Source organism: Ambystoma mexicanum, chromosome 5q, assembly GCF_040938575.1.
Source record: "Ambystoma mexicanum isolate Mex_15411 chromosome 5q, UKY_AmexF1_1, whole genome shotgun sequence".
NCBI classification, from domain to species: domain Eukaryota; kingdom Metazoa; phylum Chordata; class Amphibia; order Caudata; family Ambystomatidae; genus Ambystoma; species Ambystoma mexicanum.
In genome coordinates this window covers 752,061,602-752,080,412 of record NC_090933.1, presented here as the reverse complement: position 1 = coordinate 752,080,412, position 18,811 = coordinate 752,061,602, and the positions used below count along the sequence as shown (strand labels likewise).

General features: G+C 47.9%; 1 long non-coding RNA gene across 1 annotated transcript in view; it reads left to right on the top strand.

The window, feature by feature from the left end:
- The window catches only part of LOC138497640 (uncharacterized), a 182,407-nt gene that overhangs the window by 65,966 nt on the left and 97,630 nt on the right, over window positions 1-18,811 (top strand). The window contains exons 2-3 of the long non-coding RNA XR_011278624.1: window positions 3,103-3,132; window positions 10,749-10,778. This is a non-coding gene — a long non-coding RNA (uncharacterized lncRNA). The remainder of the gene's footprint in view (window positions 1-3,102; window positions 3,133-10,748; window positions 10,779-18,811) is intronic.

Sequence of the window (18,811 nt, the reverse complement as noted above, 5' to 3'; positions counted from 1 at the left end):
TAAGGATTTACACAGACAAATGCAGGGCATTGGGGTTTTCAATGGGGAAAAATTGGATGCAATGCTACAAAGATTAAGGGTTTATGCAATTTAGGGCTGGGGCTATTGCTACTTACATAGCAAGCCTTTGCTTAAGATCCAGGAAAGCTAGCTGCATCTTAGGACACTCTGGAAAGAAAGGGTAGGGGTCTGGTCACTGCACTATCAAAGATGGTAAGTTTCAGCAGCATTCTCTCCATCCTACTTTTCTGTTTCCCCGGTTTTTGTGTGTGTCATGAGTCCTAGTACAGTCCCCCTTATATAGCAGAAATGACACCACTAATTTTATAATCTAGGGGGAGTACCCTGTAATTATCCCTGCCGTTAGGATTGGACAGTTACCATCCCTCTCTCCACCCCCAGTCAGGATTGGTTATCGGGAGGAGAGCACCATCTGTCTTTTTCCATTTGTCATCATCCTTTTGTTCTCCTTACAACTTTTTGGCAAAAACTAGTTATGTATCATAACTTCATAATTGTACTAGCCGCTGCCATATGAAACATATATTCGGTTTTAGCTGATCATGGGGAATTAGATAAGCCGACCGCCAAATACGTACAATGTAACATGGCCATGTGTCACATTTTTGTCATTTTCATAAAATATACAATAGTTATGAATGTGTAAATTATCAAGCATATTCCTAATTTCATTTTTCACCAATTGTCACAATTGGCACACGTTTGGATCAGCCAGAAACGTAATCTAACCAGGCATTACAGGTCCAAAAGTCATAAATTGATGCATTTTATATCCCTAAAACTGCCTGGAAATTACATGAAAAATGGCATAAAATTGAAATAAATCCTCCGTCTGATGACTGCGCAAAATGCCTAAAATGAAAATAGTCTTTTAATATTACGTGGGAGTGTCTTTTCAACATATGGGAGGGCTGCATCATCCCATATGTCCATCTGCCTCCCTGGGCTCGCCGGTGACCAGAGTTTTTTTATGAGTCCCTTTGAAGACAGTGTGGGCTCTTTTGAAGTGGGTGCAACAAGAGCTCACACCGTTTTGTCATGCTTTAGTCAAGGATTGCCTTGTTTGAAATCCCTGCTTTCCTGCCAGCTAGGCTGCAGAATAGGGACGTTCAACGCCTCCAGCAGCATCACATTTATTGCATGGTTCTTAGCTGGGAGGTGCGACATCTAGCTGGAGTGGGGCTTTTCATTGTGCAGTTTCTGCACTCCACCAGAACAGGTTTTTCCTGAAGTAAGTATCTCTCCAACTGTCACTGGAGTTCTGTGGGTGAAACATCCTATACATTGGTTTTGGTCACCTGCCCCCCGACACATCATGTTTTGCTTTCCAGACATTTTTCTGTGAGTAGTGATATCTTTTTCCATTGTGGATTTTTAAAACCATTTTTATTAGCAAACACAGGTGCAGGCCGTTTTTCCTTTCAATCTTTAACCCCTTTAGTGCCAAGGACGAGCTATCTTGTCCTTGGAATTACTTTCACAGTGCCAAGGACGAGATAGCTCATCCTTTTTGGCACTCTGTTTTGAGCGAACCCTGTAAAGCAGGAATCGCTCAAAACAGTAATCCAACCCCCGGGCTATGTGAGGGGGAGGTCCACACTCACTGTCAGGGGGCTGGATTACCTTCAGTTTCACGTCATATTTTTTGAAAATACTTTTTCACTCAGTCCTTTCGGAATTCTTATGGCAGAAAATCTTTTGGCTTTTGCCTTATCAAGGAACTTTTTGTATTTGGTAAAGCACGCCGACGTGAAAGTGAAAGTAATTTTCACCGCCGCAGCCATTTCGGGCTGCTGCAGTGAAAATAAAAGGTGAGTGTTCACATTTCTACCCCTCGATCTCCGGCTGTATTTCAAGCTGGACATCGAGGGAGGTGTCGTTGGAAAGGGGAGATTCTCCCCTTTCCAACAACACTATTTGTGACAGCATTGCTGCCCACAGATCGGACACAGGATGCTCGATCCGCGGGCAGCAAAGCCCACTAGACACCAGGGATGTCTTTGAATGCGGGGGGAGGTGGGGGCTGCTTACAGTAAGCAGCCCTGGCCACCCTACCCAAAGCATGGGGGCACATATGTGTACAACCCTGGGGGCAGATGGCTGATCATCTGCCCCCAGGGAAGGAGGCAAAAACAAAAAAAAGGAAATCAACGGGGATGGGGGTGGGGGCGGGGAGCCTGGGATTTTTCTGTCCCTCTGAAAGGGTGGTGCCCTCCCCTACCACACCAAGTGGAAAGGGGGACCACCCCTTGTAGCCCTCTCTGGGGGCAGATTTATTCCCCCAGGCAGGTGTACATGAGGGGGCCCTCAAAAACTGTGGGACAGGCCCCCCAGTGGGTGGGGTAGTAAGGTTTGGGCACCCCGGGGCCAGATAGGCACACCAATGTGCCCCTCTGCGCCAAGGGGAGTTGGGTTACCAAAGTAAAAAAGTAAAAATGGTGGAACGCATTTTAGGGGGGACTGTGGGGCACCCCAAAGGGACAAGAAATGTTCTAATGGGATGGGGCATTGACCTCCCACCCGCAATGAAGTGGGTACCATGTCATGCAGCCCTCCCTGGGACCAGATAACTGCTCCTAGGAAGGGACGCCTGAGCCCAGGGAGGAGTGCAGGACAGCCCCCCCCCACTTATTTGCCCCCAGGGAGGGCTACATGAGATGTGCCACCCCTCCAATTGGGGTGGGGGTGGAGAAGTGCGCCTGCCCTTCACATTAGAAAATTCTGCAGCAGTGTAGGGTGCGCCTCAGCCCCTGCTAAAGGGCAGCCTGCCATTTTGAATTATTTTCTTTGTTTACTAAACTTGCCTTGGCGCAGAGGGGCACATTGGTGTGCCAATCTGGCCCCGGGGTGCCCAAAGCTTACTGCCCCACAATTTTTGGGGGCCCTCTCCCACCTCAACCCAAATGGGTGGCGGGGGCACCTCATACAGATATTTGCCCGTAGGAAGGGGCAAATGGGTATTCACTGGGGGTGAGGTTCAATAGACCACCAGGGATGGCTTGCAAGGGGGGGCATGCTTGCAAAGTATTTGTTTTTGCTGGTGTGACCATAGGTAACACATGTTTTCTGTTTTGTGTACAGCTTTTTCTACGCGAGCAGCTACAACGTTATGTGAGTACTGTTTTTTTATTATTCTATGGTTAGGGCCCACTGTCATTGGGGTGGGTGAGACTGGGGCTGGATTGTTGGTGCTGTGGGTGGGAATGGGCCGTCTGGGCAGATATGTTGGTGGGCTGGGACACAATTGCAGGGGCAGGCCACAAATTACCCCCCATGCCAGCAGAACATTGGTGTTTCCCTGGGAGCAGATCCCTCCCATGTGGGTTGTCCGTCTGCAAGCCCAGGCTGCACCTCTGACTGTGCTACGTTACAGATGTCACCTCCAGGGAGTAATGGGGATCCTGCCGGGGCTTCCTGGAGCTGCTGCTGTGCTTAGGGGACGGTACACCCACATGGTACATGGATGTCCAAGGCCAGGGACATCACCTCCACCTGTCCTGGAGTTGCGGCTGGGCTACATTACAGCTTTTCCCTTCGGGGAGGCATTGGAACACTGCCGGGACTCCCTGGTGGGGAGAAGCTGTAATGCAGGGCAGCCAGGGCTCCAGGAAAGTCAGCGGTAATATCCCTGGCCTTGGGCACCCTTCTCCCATGTGGGTCTTTGTCCGGGGTTCTGTGTAATAGATTCTGGGCCGATTTGCGCAAATCACACCTCTGCGGATTCCCACGGGTGTACTCTTTTCGGAAATGCATGGGGTTCCCTGTTTTCCTTGGTGGCTTGGACACCCGAGGCCCATATCTGTATGGTGTGCCCGTCTGGAAAAAGTGTGAAATTCAGCTGTCAGAACAGACTTGGCGTTACCTGTGTTTTAGGCTTTCCCCTTGGCGCCCAGGTAGGTGCACCCACACATGTGAGGTACCGTTTTCATCGGGACACCTGTGGGAATGCGAGACGGTAGGCCATGTGTTGTTGGAGGCATGTTTCAATGGGTAAGCCGAGTGAAATGTGCGGAAAATGCATTTTTTCGGCACATTTCGGAATTTGGTGGGGTGTCTGGGTAATACATTCTGGGCCGATTTGTGCAAATCACACCTCTGCGGATTCCCACGGGTGTCCTCTTTACGGAAATGCATGGGGTTCCGTGTTTTCCTTGGTGGCTTGGACACCCTAGGTCCATATCTGTATGGTGTGCCCGTTTGGAAAAAATTGTGAAATTCAGATGTCTGAAAAGACTTGGGGTTAGGGGTGTGTTCGGCTTTCCGCTTGGCGCCCAGGTATGTGCACCCACACATGTGAGGTACCGTTTTCATCGGTACACGTGTGTGAACGCGGGAAGGTATAACATTTGTTGTGTTTGTGTGGTTTTCATAACGTTTTTACCCATTTGCTGGTGCCCTTTGTCACACAACCCTTTCATTTCCAAATGTGCCCTAAATTTAGTCGCTGCTTTAGGCACCATACACTTTTGTAACCTGCACAAGTCACCTATCCTTGAAATGGTCTGCCTGTGCTCTTTCAAAAAATGTATGCTTGACGTTCCTCACCACATTAGTTTTCCTGATTTACACATGCTAAATACGTCTGTTCAGGCCGTAAACATAAAACTCCTGTGTACCATGGCTCAGTGTTTGGCTTGTGGTAGTGCTTGTTTTGTAAAACACTACAAAATATGTGTGCTTTCCTAACTGCAAACCATTCAGCACAGCAAACCATTTGTTCCTAGCTCTTACAAGGAAAAAACCACAGGCTTCTTTGTACATCATTTTATTGGCATTTTTTGAAAAAACACAACATTTTTGCACTTTTTGCTTATGTTCTCTCACCCCACTACAGCAACCTAGGATTCCTAGGTGCCGTTACGACCGGCCTACATGTGGGACAAAAAGGGGCCAAATATGGCAGAGATATCCCATGTAACAAAAAAGTTACAAGGCATTGAATGGCGACATACCGAAATAACCAAAAAATGCTTTGGCAGTGGGGGGAAATACCCATGGCAGTTAAAGGGTTAAAAACCCTGTTTTCCATGTCACAGGATTCTTTGATTCCTCCTTCATGGGTGAGTTACATTGCTGTTGGTCCATTGATAATGACAGGTAGGCCCCTTTCCCAATGGTTCCTTTATTTTACATGAACAACAAAGAAAAAGCCAGGTCGTTTTGTTGCAGTGTTTAAATTCTTGCCACTCATGTGAAAATAAAAGCAAAAGCCAGGCCATTTTTTTTGCAGAGTTTAAGTTCCTGCCATTCATGTGACAGGGAAAGCAAAAGCTAGGCTGTTTTTGGTTGCAGTGTTTAAATGGCTGCTGTTCATGTGAAAGGGATTTATGTTTGGGGCCTTTAAATGCACCCCACAAAGGTAAAGTGTGGTGCTGTCCCCCTGGTCTTTCTCCGAAGGTCATTAGTGACATTTTACGACCCCCTTGCCCTTTGTGCTGAGACCAAGTATCCTTGAACATTATGATTGATTACTTTACCGACTACCCTCCTGTCAGTATCCATAGTGCATCCCCTGTCCTCCTTGAAACTATCTGTCCTCTGTATTTTGTAGTTTGCTAGAACTGTCTGTTGCAATAATAATAAAGTAGATGTTTTTATACAATCTTGACTGGACAGTCCCTTTTATCACTGGCTAATGATTGTATTTTCGCTGTGTTGCAACTAACCAACGATCCACGACCATGTGGAGATAAGCCTGCCATTCCGTCCACGTTACCAAAATTGGACAAGGAGGTTTATAATTTACTTGTGTTTCCAATCTGTTCGGATCACTTCTGGTTTACTAGAGGTGTGGGGCTGATTGATGGTTTAGAAACCGATATTCATCCCAGGACCACTGGTGCCCCGGAAGTTGATTTGTCACATTGATGGCAAGCGGTCGGATCAGTTGGAACCTTGCACACAGCTTAGTCAACCCGACGATAAAAGTACTGCTGCAGGCAACATTTAGACGCTGCTAGGTATTTGTAATAATCATGAATCTTGACATGAAGACTGCAAAAGGCATGACCAAAGATGTCTTGCCTGTCCTATGTCAAGAGAGGGGACTTCCCCACAGCACTAAGGTTAATAAACCTGAGTTTCTGACCAGCCTCCAAGCTTGGGTAGAAGCGAGGGTGGTTGGGGAGAAGACCCCAGGAGGCAGGCTAGGCCCTGTGTATCCGAACTGAAAAGACCTTCCGGAGGGGTTAGTGGAAGCATGAGCAGTGTTTCTCGCCAACCGTCCCGCTGGGGGGCAAGTGTGGTTTCTCAACACTCTAGAGTGTCATCGAGGTCAGAGTCTAGTGTGGCATCCCACAGGTTCCAGGCCTCAGCACAGTCTCTAAGAGGCACAGTAATTGTTCAGGCTGTTAATGATGTAGAGGCTAGAAAGTTCCTGCTAGGGGAGAGGAGACTAGCACTAGAGGAACAGAAACAGCTGGACAAGGTCGTCATAGAGCGGGACAGGGCCGCCCTAGAGCTGCGCAAGCTGGCGCTTGAAGATAAGGAAGCCAACAGATCCACCGCTAGAGAAAGCAGCAGTAGTGGCTCAAACCAGAGTGCCTAGGATAAGCCCCAGCGGCATATCCCCAAAGACTTAGTGCAGGCTTACAAAGTGGCAAAGGATATTATTGACTGGTTTGAAGTGCTCAAGCTGGCTTTTCAGCTACAGGAGGTGGATGAAGTACTGTGGGGTGCAGCCCTGATGAGTCACTTACTGACACCAGGCACTGATGCAATCCTTCAGTTAACTCCTGAGGAAAGACACATTTATGAAAGCATGAAGGAAGCCCTCCTCAGGAGGTTCTGTAAAACCCCAGAACAGTATTTCAAGAGCTTCAGAGAGCTCAGAAAAAAGTACATTTGAAGCGTTCACACACTTGACGTTGAAATATCTGAACGGGTAGGTGGCTGGTAACAAAGTGGACACATTTAAAGGAATGTACAATTTGATTACGTATGGGCATGTACTGAAGAAATGTGAGGTTGACCCACACCAGCAGCTTGTGGACAAGACTTTCACAGCCCAAAGGGAGCTTACAAAGGCTGCCGACAGGTTTATGAGTACTCAAGTCCAGAAAAAGTCTAAGGCGAGCACACCCAAACCGGAAGAGAAATCTTCAGACAAAAAAGTAAACAAGGATGGGAAGGACGAAGTTCCAACCCAGTCCACTTCGAAGTCCGGTCCCTAAAAGAATGAAGGGAAATCCCAAAACTTTAGTTCAGCTGTACACACTGAAAAGAAGAGCACAGGCACCCCTAACACTGGGATAGCTGCGTTCTCTCCACCAAAAGGTTGTTTCCTGGGTAAGAAGCTGGGCCATAGGAAAGGGATCCTGCTGGCAAGGGCTTACCCAAGCAAGCCACTGTGAATGTTGGACACGTGGAAGAGGCCATAATTAGTGTGGGCCTCCTAGAGGAGGACTTCCCACTAGCCCAGGGAGTGGCCAAATTTTGATTGGTTACACTGAGTGGAAACGGTACCGGGCCTCCAGAAGAGATCTCAGTTCCCAATAATACTCAACTCTATCTAGAGCAGGTGTATAACAATGGACACAAAACCTCTGCGGTCTGAGACACTGTGGCTAGCCTCACTGCTGTCACGCAGCATTGGGTACAGACAGGCCAGTATATATCGATGGGCCTGATTGAAGCATCAGTGGATTTGACTGAAAGAGTTAAGTGCCCTTTGGGCATAGTAGAGTTCAGCTTGCGAGGTGAAACCGTGTAGCGCTGAAAGACTCCATCCCTGTCTGATATCTGTTGGGTAATGATCTCCCTGATCCCGAGATAGTTGCAGTGGCTACCCGATCGTGGGCCAAAGAGATTGCCAGATTGAACACTCTCAGAGCCTTAGGGCCTGGAGTGCTTCCCTAGTGCTTGTTGGAAGGACCGGCATGGCCAGTAGCTCCTAGTCCAGTTCCACAGACTACTGAATCGCCTACTCCTGCAGCAGAGGGCCTAGTAGCCACTGATGTCCCTACTTTGGTAGCAGGGGACTCAGTGACTTCAGAGTTACCTGGTGCAGCACAGGAACCTGAGATGGAGGACCGGGTTATTGCAGATCTGGAGGGCCTGCCCAAGCTGGATGAGCTTGGATCAGCTGGGAGCCGAAGTCAGACCGACTTCTTCACAGCCCACAAAAAGTGTCCCACTCTGGCGGGTCTGCGGAAGTAGGTGGAGGAGCAGGCTAAGGGTGCGACCCGTGGCCTGTTCAAAGTGTTTAGGAGGATGGACTCCTGTCCAGTGACGTAAATAATATTGGTAGCAACCCTCTTTTTTGTTATCGGGACACCATACTCATGAGAGACTGATCAAGTAGAAAAAATACTGGTGAGTCCAGGCTACCCCACTCTTTGACACAATGAGGTATGGATAGGGATCAACTGTAGGACGGGAATATAGGTTGCTCTGTCGTTCCTGATCAGGTAGTAGTCAAAAACTAGTAAAACAAAATGCATTCACAATTCAACAATACACTAATATTAAAACAACACATACAATTGTATAGAACAGCATTGCTGGTGAGTTCAGTCTCAGTTTTGCAAAATAAAGTAGAAAACAACAGAGATGTGGTGAGGTAGTTTAAAGTGACTTGTTGTGCTGTACAGATTATCAGCACACTTCAAAAGTCGACATGTTTTGTGTTTCCAGCACGGGGATGACTGAGCTTGGTTTCAGTTTGAATGTGTGAGCTGTCCTCTGTGCTTTCTTCAAGACAGTTTTGCTGAACGCAATGTAATATTATTCTGTACTCGTTAGGAGGTGGAGAAGGTCCTTCAGTCTAAATTAAATAAGCAGATAAAATGATGTTGGGATGAGAGGTGCATGTAAATGCCACTTCATCAGAAAGAGAGCGTGAAAAAATGCTCTGTTGATTGTGGAACACTACCCACCTCCGGTTAATTCTTGTGTGTGGGCTAATTTCATCGGGAACTGTCATAAATGCAGCATTACAATTTTATTTGTCTCTGGTCAATGCTGCAGAAAGGGGCGAAAGAGGACATATAGTTATTTGTTACTTCTCTCTTGAACGATTTCATTTCGTGACATATAGGTGTATTTGGTATAAAGGACTGACATTTACCTGAATACATGATACCATACGCAAGAAGTAGCGGCTTGTCTGTAGCTGCGCTGTTCAATCACTCTTCCCGCAGAGTGCACTGGCTCAGTGAAAAGAGTTTCCTCTGAAACGAAAAGGGTTGTCTGTTGTGGAATACAAGGATGGTACCTCCATATTCAGATGTTTACACAGTGTGGCTACAAAAATGATGTGCCACGTGACTAAACATAGTAAATAATGGTGTCATATGGTTCTACAAAAACAGAAGTCTTTTGTAATGGAGTGGGCACGTAGCAAGTTGAAAGCTCATGCTCGGTTGATGCAGGAGGGCCGGCTACTGTTACCTGTTGCACCGTGACTGTAGCATAATGGAGCTCAACAGAAATATATTTGCCTTATGCAGCGGAGGATCACTGTCCCTAGGTGACAATATTAGAGGCTGATCTGGTTTGTGAAATGGATTGCTAGTGTTAGGCTGCCATCTGACCCCAGGGATGGCTGCATGAGATGCCCCCTCTTATCTGCCCCCAGGGCGGGCTGAATGAGATTCCCCCCTTGCATTTGGTGTGGGGGGAGAGGGTCACCCCCCATTACATTAGAAAATTACCTAGTGGTTTAGGGTGCCCCTCAGCCCGCCCTAAAGTGTAGTATACCATTTTCCATTTCTTTCTTTGTTTACGAAACATGCCTTGGCGCAGAGGGGCACATTGGTGTGCCAATCTGGCCCCAGGGTGCCCAAACCTTACTGCCCCACCCACTGGGGGGCCTGTCCCACAAATTTTGGGTGCCCTCTCCCCCCGCCCCAAATGGAGGGGGGTGTACCTCACGCAGCCTTTTGTAGGAACCCCAGGGAGGCCTGCATGAGGTGCCCCCGCCACCCATTTGGGGTGAGGGGGGTGAGGGCCCTCAAAAATTGTGGGACAGGCCCCCCAGTGGGTGGGGTAGTAAGGTTTGGGCACCCCGGGGCCAGATAGGCACACCAATGTGCCCCTCTGCGCCAAGGGGAGTTGGGTTACCAAAGTAAAAATGTAAAAATGGTGGAACGCATTTTAGGGGGGACTGTGGGGCACCCCAAAGGGACAATGAATGTTCTAATGGGATGGGGCGTTGACCTCCCACCCGCAATGGAGTGGGTGCCATGTCATGCAGCCCTCCCTGGGACCAGATAACTGCTCCTAGGAAGGGACGCCTGAGCCCAGGGAGGAGTGCAGGACAGCCCCCCCCCACTTATTTGCCCCCAGGGAGGGCTACATGAGATGTGCTACCCCTCCAATTGGGGTGGGGGTGGAGAAGTGCGCCTGCCCTTCACATTAGAAAATTCCGCAACAGTGTAGGGTGCCCCTCAGCCCCTGCTAAAGGGCAGCCTGCCATTTTGAATTATTTTCTTTGTTTACTAAACTTGCCTTGGCGCAGAGGGGCACATTGGTGTGCCAATCTGGCCCCGGGGTGCCCAAAGCTTACTGCCCCACAATTTTTTTGGGGCCCTCTCTCCCCTCAACCCAAATGGGTGGCGAGGGCACCTCATGCAGATATCTGCCTGTAGGAAGGGGCAAATGGGTATTCACTGGGGGTGAGGTTCAATAGACCACCAGGGATGGCTTGCAAGGGGGGGCATGCTTGCAAAGTATTTGCTTTTGCTGGTGTGACCATAGGTAACACATGTTTTCTGTTTTGTGTACAGCTTTTTCTACGCGAGCAGCTACAACGTTATGTGAGTACTGTTTTTTTATTATTCTATGGTTAGGGCCCACTGTCATTGGGGCGGGTGAGACTGGGGCTGGATTGTTGGTGCTGTGGGTGGGAATGGGCCGTCTGGGCAGATATGTTGGTGGACTGGGACACAATTGCAGGGGCAGGCCACAAATTACCCCCCATGCCAGCAGAACATTGGTGTGTCCCTGGGAGCGGATCCCTCCCATGTGGGTTGTCCGTCTGCAAGCCCAGGCTGCACCTCTGACTGTGCTACGTTACAGATGTCACCTCCAGGGAGTAATGGGGATCCTGCCGGGGCTTCCTGGAGCTGCTGCTGTGCTTAGGGGACGGTACACCCACATGGTACATGGATGTCCAAGGCCAGGGACATCACCTCCAACCGTCCTGGAGTTGCGGCTGGGCTACATTACAGCTTTTCCCTTCGGGGAGGCATTGGCACACTGCCGGGACTCCCTGGTGGGGAGAAGCTGTAATGCAGGGCAGCCAGGGCTCCAGGAAAGTCGGCGGTAATATCCCTGGCCTTGGGCACCCTTCTGCCATGTGGGTCTTTGCCCGGGGTTCTGTGTAATAGATTCTGGGCCGATTTGCGCAAATCACACCTCTGCGGATTCCCACGGGTGTACTCTTTTCGGAAATGCATGGGGTTCCCTGTTTTCCTTGGTGGCTTGGACACCCGAGGCCCATATCTGTATGGTGTGCCCGTCTGGAAAAAGTGTGAAATTCAGCTGTCAGAACAGACTTGGCGTTACCTGTGTTTTAGGCTTTCCCCTTGGCGCCCAGGTAGGTGCACCCACACATGTGAGGTACCGTTTTCATCAGGACACCTGTGGGAATGCGAGACGGTAGGCCATGTGTTGTTGGAGGCGTGTTTCAATGGGTGAGCCGAGTGAAATGTGTGGAAAATGCATTTTTTCGGCACATTTCGGAATTTGCTGGGGTGTCTGGGTAATACATTCTGGGCCGATTTGCGCAAATCACACCTCTGCGGATTCCCACGGGTGTCCTCTTTACGGAAATGCATGGGGTTCCGTGTTTTCCTTGGTGGCTTGGACACCCTAGGTCCATATCTGTATGGTGTGCCCGTTTGGAAAAAATAGTGAAATTCAGATGTCTGAAAAGACTTGGGGTTAGGGGTGTGTTCGGCTTTCCGCTTGGCGCCCAGGTATGTGCACCCACACATGTGAGGTACCGTTTTCATCGGTACACGTGTGGGAACGCGGGAAGGTATAACATTTGTTGTGTTTGTGTGGTTTTCATAACGTTTTTACCCATTTGCTGGTGCCCTTTGTCACACAACCCTTTCATTTCCAAATGTGCCCTAAATTTAGTCGCTGCTTTAGGCACCATACACTTTTGTAACCTGCACAAGTCACCTATCCTTGAAAAGGTCTCCCTGTGCTCTTTCAAAAAATGTATGCTTGCCGTTCCTCACCACATTAGTTTTCCTGATTTACACATGCTAAGTACGTCTATTCAGGCCGTAAACATAAAACTCCTGTGTACCATGGCTCAGTGTTTGGCTTGTGGTAGTGCTTGTTTTGTAAAACACTACAAAATATGTGTGCTTTCCTAACTGCAAGAGTCGGGGAATGTACCGGAGCATTGCTTTTCTCAAAATTCATAGAAGCCATTGCCGTACCAAGCCAACCATGTCCACCACATACCTTTCTTTTCAGTCATTTCCCCGCTTTTCCCCAATCTATGGCATTTTCCCCTACCTAGTTGTTGCCCGACCTACGCAAATCACCCCTTTCTAAACTTGGAATTTTGTCTACTTTTCAGAAATGTATGCCTATCTGTCCTCCAATTCAGCTTTCCTACCCTTTTCTTCCATTCCGTCCATGCATGTCCATTTAGCAAAAATGGCCAAAATCGCCTACCTCTCATAAAACGGTTGATAACCAATCAAAATATTTTATTTTCATTTCCACTCAACCTGTTCTTGAAAGCCAGGAAATTGGGGAATTCAGCACAGCAAACCATTTGTTCCTAGCCCTTACAAGGAAAAAACCACAGGCTTCTTTGTACATCATTTTATTGGCATTTTGTGAAAAAACACAACATTTTCGCACTTTTTGCTTATGTTCTCTCACCCCACTACAGCAACCTAGGATTCCCAGGTGCCGTTACGACCGGCCTACATGTGGGACAAAAAGGGGCCAAATTTGGCAGAGATATCTCATGTAACAAAAAAGTTACAAGGCATTGAATGGCGACATACCGAAATAACCAAAAAATGCTTTGGCAGTGGGGGGAAATACCCATTGCAGTTAAAGGGTTAAAAACCCTGTTTTCCATGTTACAGGATTCTTTGATTCCTCCTTCATGGGTGAGTTACATTGCTGTTGGTCTATTGATAATGACAGGTAGGCCCCTTTCCCAATGGTTCCTTTATTTTACATGAACAACGAAGAAAAAGCCAGGCCGTTTTGTTGCAGTGTTTAAATTCTTGCCACTCATGTGAAAATAAAAGCAAAAGCCAGGCCATTTTTTTTGCAGAGTTTAAGTTCCTGCCATTCATGTGACAGGGAAAGCAAAAGCCAGGCTGTTTTTGGTTGCAGTGTTTAAATGGCTGCTGTTCATGTGAAAGGGATTTATGTTTGGCGCCTTTAAATGCACCCCACAAAGGTAAAGTGTGGTGCTGTCCCCCTGGTCTTTCTCCGAAGGTCATTAGTGACATTTTACGACCCCCTTGCTCCCATTGTGCTGAGACCAAGTATCCTTGAACATTATGATTGATTACTTTACCGACTACCCTCCTGTCAGTATCCATAGTGCATCCCCTGTCCTTCTTGAAACTATCTGTCCTCTGTATTTTGTAGTGTGCTAGAACTGTCTGTTGCAATAATAATAAAGTAGATGTTTTTATACAATCTTGACTGGACAGTCCCTTTTATCACTGGCTAATGATTGTATTTTCGCTGTGTTGCAACTAACCAACGATCCACGACCATGTGGAGATAAGCCTGCCATTCCGTCCACGTTACCAAAATTGGACAAGGAGGTTTATAATTTACTTGTGTTTCCAATCTGTTCGGATCACTTCTGGTGTAGTACAGGTGTGGGGCTGATTGATGGTTTAGAAACCGATATTCATCCCAGGACCACTGGTGCCCCGGAAGTTGATTTGTCACATTGATGGCAAGCGGTCGGATCAGTTGGGACCTTGCACACAGCTTAGTGAACCCGACGATAAAAGTACTGTTGCAGGCAACATTTAGACGCTGCTAGGTATTTGTAATAATCATGAATCTTGACATGAAGACTGCAAAAGGCATGACCAAAGATGTCTTGTCTGTCCTATGTCAAGAGAGGGGACTTCCCCACAGCACTAAGGTTAATAAACCTGAGTTTCTGACCAGCCTCCAAGCTTGGGTAGAAGCGAGGGTGGTTGGGGAGAAGACCCCAGGAGGCAGGCTAGGCCCTGTGTATCCGAACTGAAAAGACCTTCCGGAGGGGTTAGTGGAAGATGACAAGGAAAACAGCATGAGCATGTGTTTCTCGCCAACCATCCCGCTGGGGGGCAAGTGTGGTTTCTCAACACTCTAGAGTGTCATTGAGGTCAGGGTCTAGTGTGGCATCCCACAGGTTCCAGGCCTCAGCACAGTCTCTAAGAGGCACAGTAATTGTTCAGGCTGTTAATGATGTAGAGGCTAGAAAGTTCCTGTTAGGGGAGAGGAGACTAGCACTAGAGGAACAGAAACAGCTGGACATGGTCGTCATAGAGCGGGACAGGGCCGCCCTAGAGCTGCGCAAGCTGGCGCTTGAAGATAAGGAAGCCAACAGATCCACCTCTAGAGAAAGCAGCAGTAGTGGCTCAAACCAGAGTGCCTAGGATAAGCCCCGGCGGCATATCCCCAAAGACTTAGTGCAGGCTTACAAAGTGGCAAAGGATATTGTTGACTGGTTTGAAGTGCTCAAGCTGGCTTTTCAGCTACAGGAGGTGGATGAGGTACTGTGGGGTGCAGCCCTGATGAGTCACTTACTGACACCAGGCACTGATGCAATCCTTCAGTTAACTCCTGAGGAAAGACACATTTGTGAAAGCATGAAGGAAGCCCTCCTCAGGAGGTTCTGTAAAACCCCAGAACAGTATTTCAAGAGCTTCAGAGAGCTCAGAAAAAAGTACATTTGAAGCGTTCACACACTTGTTGTTGAAATATCTGAACGGGTAGGTGGCTGGTAACAAAGTTGACACATTTAAAGGAATGTACAATTTGATTGCGTATGGGCATGTACTGAAGAAATGTGAGGTTGACCCACACCAGCAGCTTGTGGACAAGACTATCACAGCCCAAATGGAGCTTACAAAGGCTGCCGACAGGTTTATGAGTACTCAAGTCCAGAAAAAGTCTAAGGCGAGCACACCCAAACCGGAAGAGAAATCTTCAGACAAAAAAGTAAACAAGGATGGGAAGGACGAAGTTCCAACCCAGTCCACTTCGAAGTCCGGTCCCTAAAAGAATGAAGGGAAATCCCAAAACTTTAGTTCAGCTGTACACACTGAAAAGAAGAGCACAGGCACCCCTAACACTGGGATAGCTGCGTTCTCTCCACCAAAAGGTTGTTTCATGGGTAAGGAGCTGGGCCATAGGAAAGGGATCCTGCTGGCAAGGGCTTACCCAAGCAAGCCACTGTGAATGTTGGAAACGTGGAAGAGGCCATAATTAGTGTGGGCCTCCTAGAGGAGGACTTCCCACTAGCCCAGGAAGTGGCCAAATTTTGATTGGTTACACTGAGTAGAAACGGTACCGGGTCTCCAGAAGAGATCTCAGTTCCCAATAATACTCAACTCTATCTAGAGCAGGTGTATATCAATGGACACAAAACCTCTGCGGTCCGAGACACTGTGGCTAGCCTCACTGCTGTCACCCAGCTCCCTTTGGCCACTCCCACTAGCCCAGGGAGTGGCCAAATTTTGATTGGTTACACTGAGTGGAAACGGTACCGGGTCTCCAGAAGAGATCTCAGTTCCCAATAATACTCAACTCTATCTAGAGCAGGTGTATATCAATGGACACAAAACCTCTGCGGTCCGAGACACTGTGGCTAGCCTCACTGCTGTCACCCAGCATTGGGTACAGACAGGCCAGTATATATTGATGGGCCTGATTGTAGCATCAGTGGATTTGACTGAAAGAGTTAAGTGCCCTTTGGGCATAGTAGAGTTCAGCTTGCGAGGTGAAACCGTGTAGCGCTGAAAGACTCCATCCCTGTCTGATGTCTGTTGGGTAATGATCTCCCTGATCCCGAGATAGTTGCAGTGGCTACCCGATCGTGGGCCAAAGAGATTGCCAGATTGAACACTCTCAGAGCCTTAGGGCCTGGAGTGCTTCCCTAGTGCTTGTTGAAGGACCGGCATGGCCAGTAGCTCTTAGTCCAGTTCCACAGACTACTGAGTCACCTACTCCTGCAGGAGAGGGCCTAGTAGCCACTGATGTCCCTACTTTGGTAGCAGGGGACTTAGTGACTTCAGAGTTACCTGGTGCAGCATAGGAAACTGAGGTGGAGGACCGGGTTATTGCAGATCTGGAGGGCCAGCCCAAGATGGATGAGCTTGGATCAGCTGGGAGCCGAAGTCAGACCGACTTCTTCACAGCCCACAAAAAGTGTCCCACTCTGGCGGGTCTGCGGAAGTAGGTGGAGGAGCAGGCTAAGGGTGCGACCTGTGGCCTGTTCAAAGTGTTTAGGAGGATGGACTCCTGTCCAGTGACGTAAATAATATTGGTAGCAACCCTCTTTTTTGTTATCGGGACACCATACTCATGAGAGACTGATCAAGTAGAAAAAATACTGGTGAGTCCAGGCTACCCCACACTTTGACACAATGAGGTACGGATAGGGATCAACTGTTGGACGGGAATATAGGTTGCTCTGTCGTTCCTGATCAGGTAGTAGTCAAAAACTAGTAAAACAAAATGTATTCACAATTCAACAATACACTAATATTAAAACAACACATACAATTGTATAGAACAGCATTGCTGGTGAGTTCAGTCTCAGTTTTGCAAAATAAAGTAGAAAACAACAGAGATGTGGTGAGTTAGTAGTTTAAAGTGACTTGTTGTGCTGTACAGATTATCAGCACACTTCAAAAGTCGACATGTTTTGTGTTTCCAGCACGGGGATGACTGAGCTTGGTTTCAGTTTGAATGTGTGAGCTGTCCTCTGTGCTTTCTTCAAGACAGTTTTGCTGAATATTATTCTGTACTCAATAGGAGGTGGAGAAGGTCCTTCAGTCTAAATTAAATAAGCAGATAAAATGATGTTGGGATGAGAGGTGCATGTAAATGCCACTTCATCAGAAAGAGAGCATGAAAAAATGCTCTGTTGATTGTGGAACACTACCACCTCTGGTTAATTCTTGTGTGTGGGCTAATTTCATCGGGAACTGTCATAAATGCAGTATTACAATTTTATTTGTCTCTGGTCAATGCTGCAGAAATGGGCGAAAGAGGACATATAGTTATTTGTTACGTCTCTCTTGAACGATTTAATTTCGTGACATATAGGTGTATTTGGTATAAAGGACTGACATTTACCTGAATACATGATACCATACGCAAGAAGTAGCAGCTTGTCTGTAGCTGCGCTGTTCAATCACTCTTCCCGCAGAGTGCACTGGCTCAGTGAAAAGAGTTTCCTCTGAAACGAAAAGGGTTGTCTGTTGTTGAATACAAGGATGGTACCTCCATATTCAGATGTTTACACAGTGTGGCTACAAAAATGATGTGCCATGTGACTAAACATAGTAAATAATGGTGTCATGTGGTTCTACAAAAACAGAAGTCTTTTGTAATGGAGTGGGCACGTAGCAAGTTGAAAGCTCATGCTCGGTTGATGCAGGAGGGCCGGCTACTGTTACCTGTTGCACCGTGACTGTAGCATAATGGAGCTCAACAGAAATATATTTGCCTTATGCAGCGGAGGATCACTGTCACTAGGTGACAATATTAGAGGCTGATCTGGTTTGTGAAATGGATCGCTAGTGTTAGGCTGTGAAGCCGCACTCGATTATAGTCGCGGAGGGTCGGGCGACATTGCTTGAAAAAGAGGGACGCCGCAGCCATTTCACTGCATGGCTGCGATAAGACCAAGTTATTTGCAGCAGGCATACTAGTTGGAATCAAGACAGTATGTCTGAAGACTGGTAGCTATGCTGGGTAAAACAAGATGGTTCATCAAAGGTGGCAGGCTACTTACTGTGTTGCCTGCCGTAGAGACGCGGCTGATGGTTCGGATCTGGAGAACGCTTTCTCGGCTCCACGCATGCGTGTCGGGGGAGTGAGTGCTGTACATTGAATCCAACTTTATTGGCAGCCGTGGCGTCGGGTGTCAGTTACTAGGCAAAACAGGACGCCCGGGCTATGTCAGGTGGCTTGGAAACATATCCCTGCAGTGGGGAGAGAGAGCGATCTCCCGCTGAACATGTAGAGACAGCGCATGGCCGTGGTGGAAGGCCTTAAGGGTCGATCAAGGTCAATGAGAAGCACTAAAGTGAAAGTAGCATGCTGTCAGTGTAAAGAAAGACCATCATTGACAAGCGTACACCGCAGTTCGAATTTCTAGCTAACTTAGAAAGTGGGATCCCTGATTCAATACCCGCTAAGTGGGCGGTCGCCTGTGAAAATCATCTAAAAGAGCTACTTACAGACTGTGAGACGTTGAAGACCAACCCAAACCAGGTGAAAAAGAAACTATGGGAGCGAGACTGGTGTACAATGGTAGATGACAGGAATCGCTACAAACTAATGGAAGACACAGCAAAAGAAGGAAACAGTCGGATAAATCTACCACAATATATGGTGAAAGCTCCAAATGCAAAGCATCAAAAGACTTTCATGAAGTTCCGGCTTAATCTATTCAATACAAAAGTAAGTCTAAGGGCCTCATTACACGGTAGGCGGAGAACCATGGCGCTATTAGCGCCATGGTTCATGCCGGTAAAATACTGGCACCGCCTTGGTGGAAAGGGGAATTACCGCCCCATTCCAAGGTTGGCGGGGCGGTAATTCCCCCTTCCACCATTGC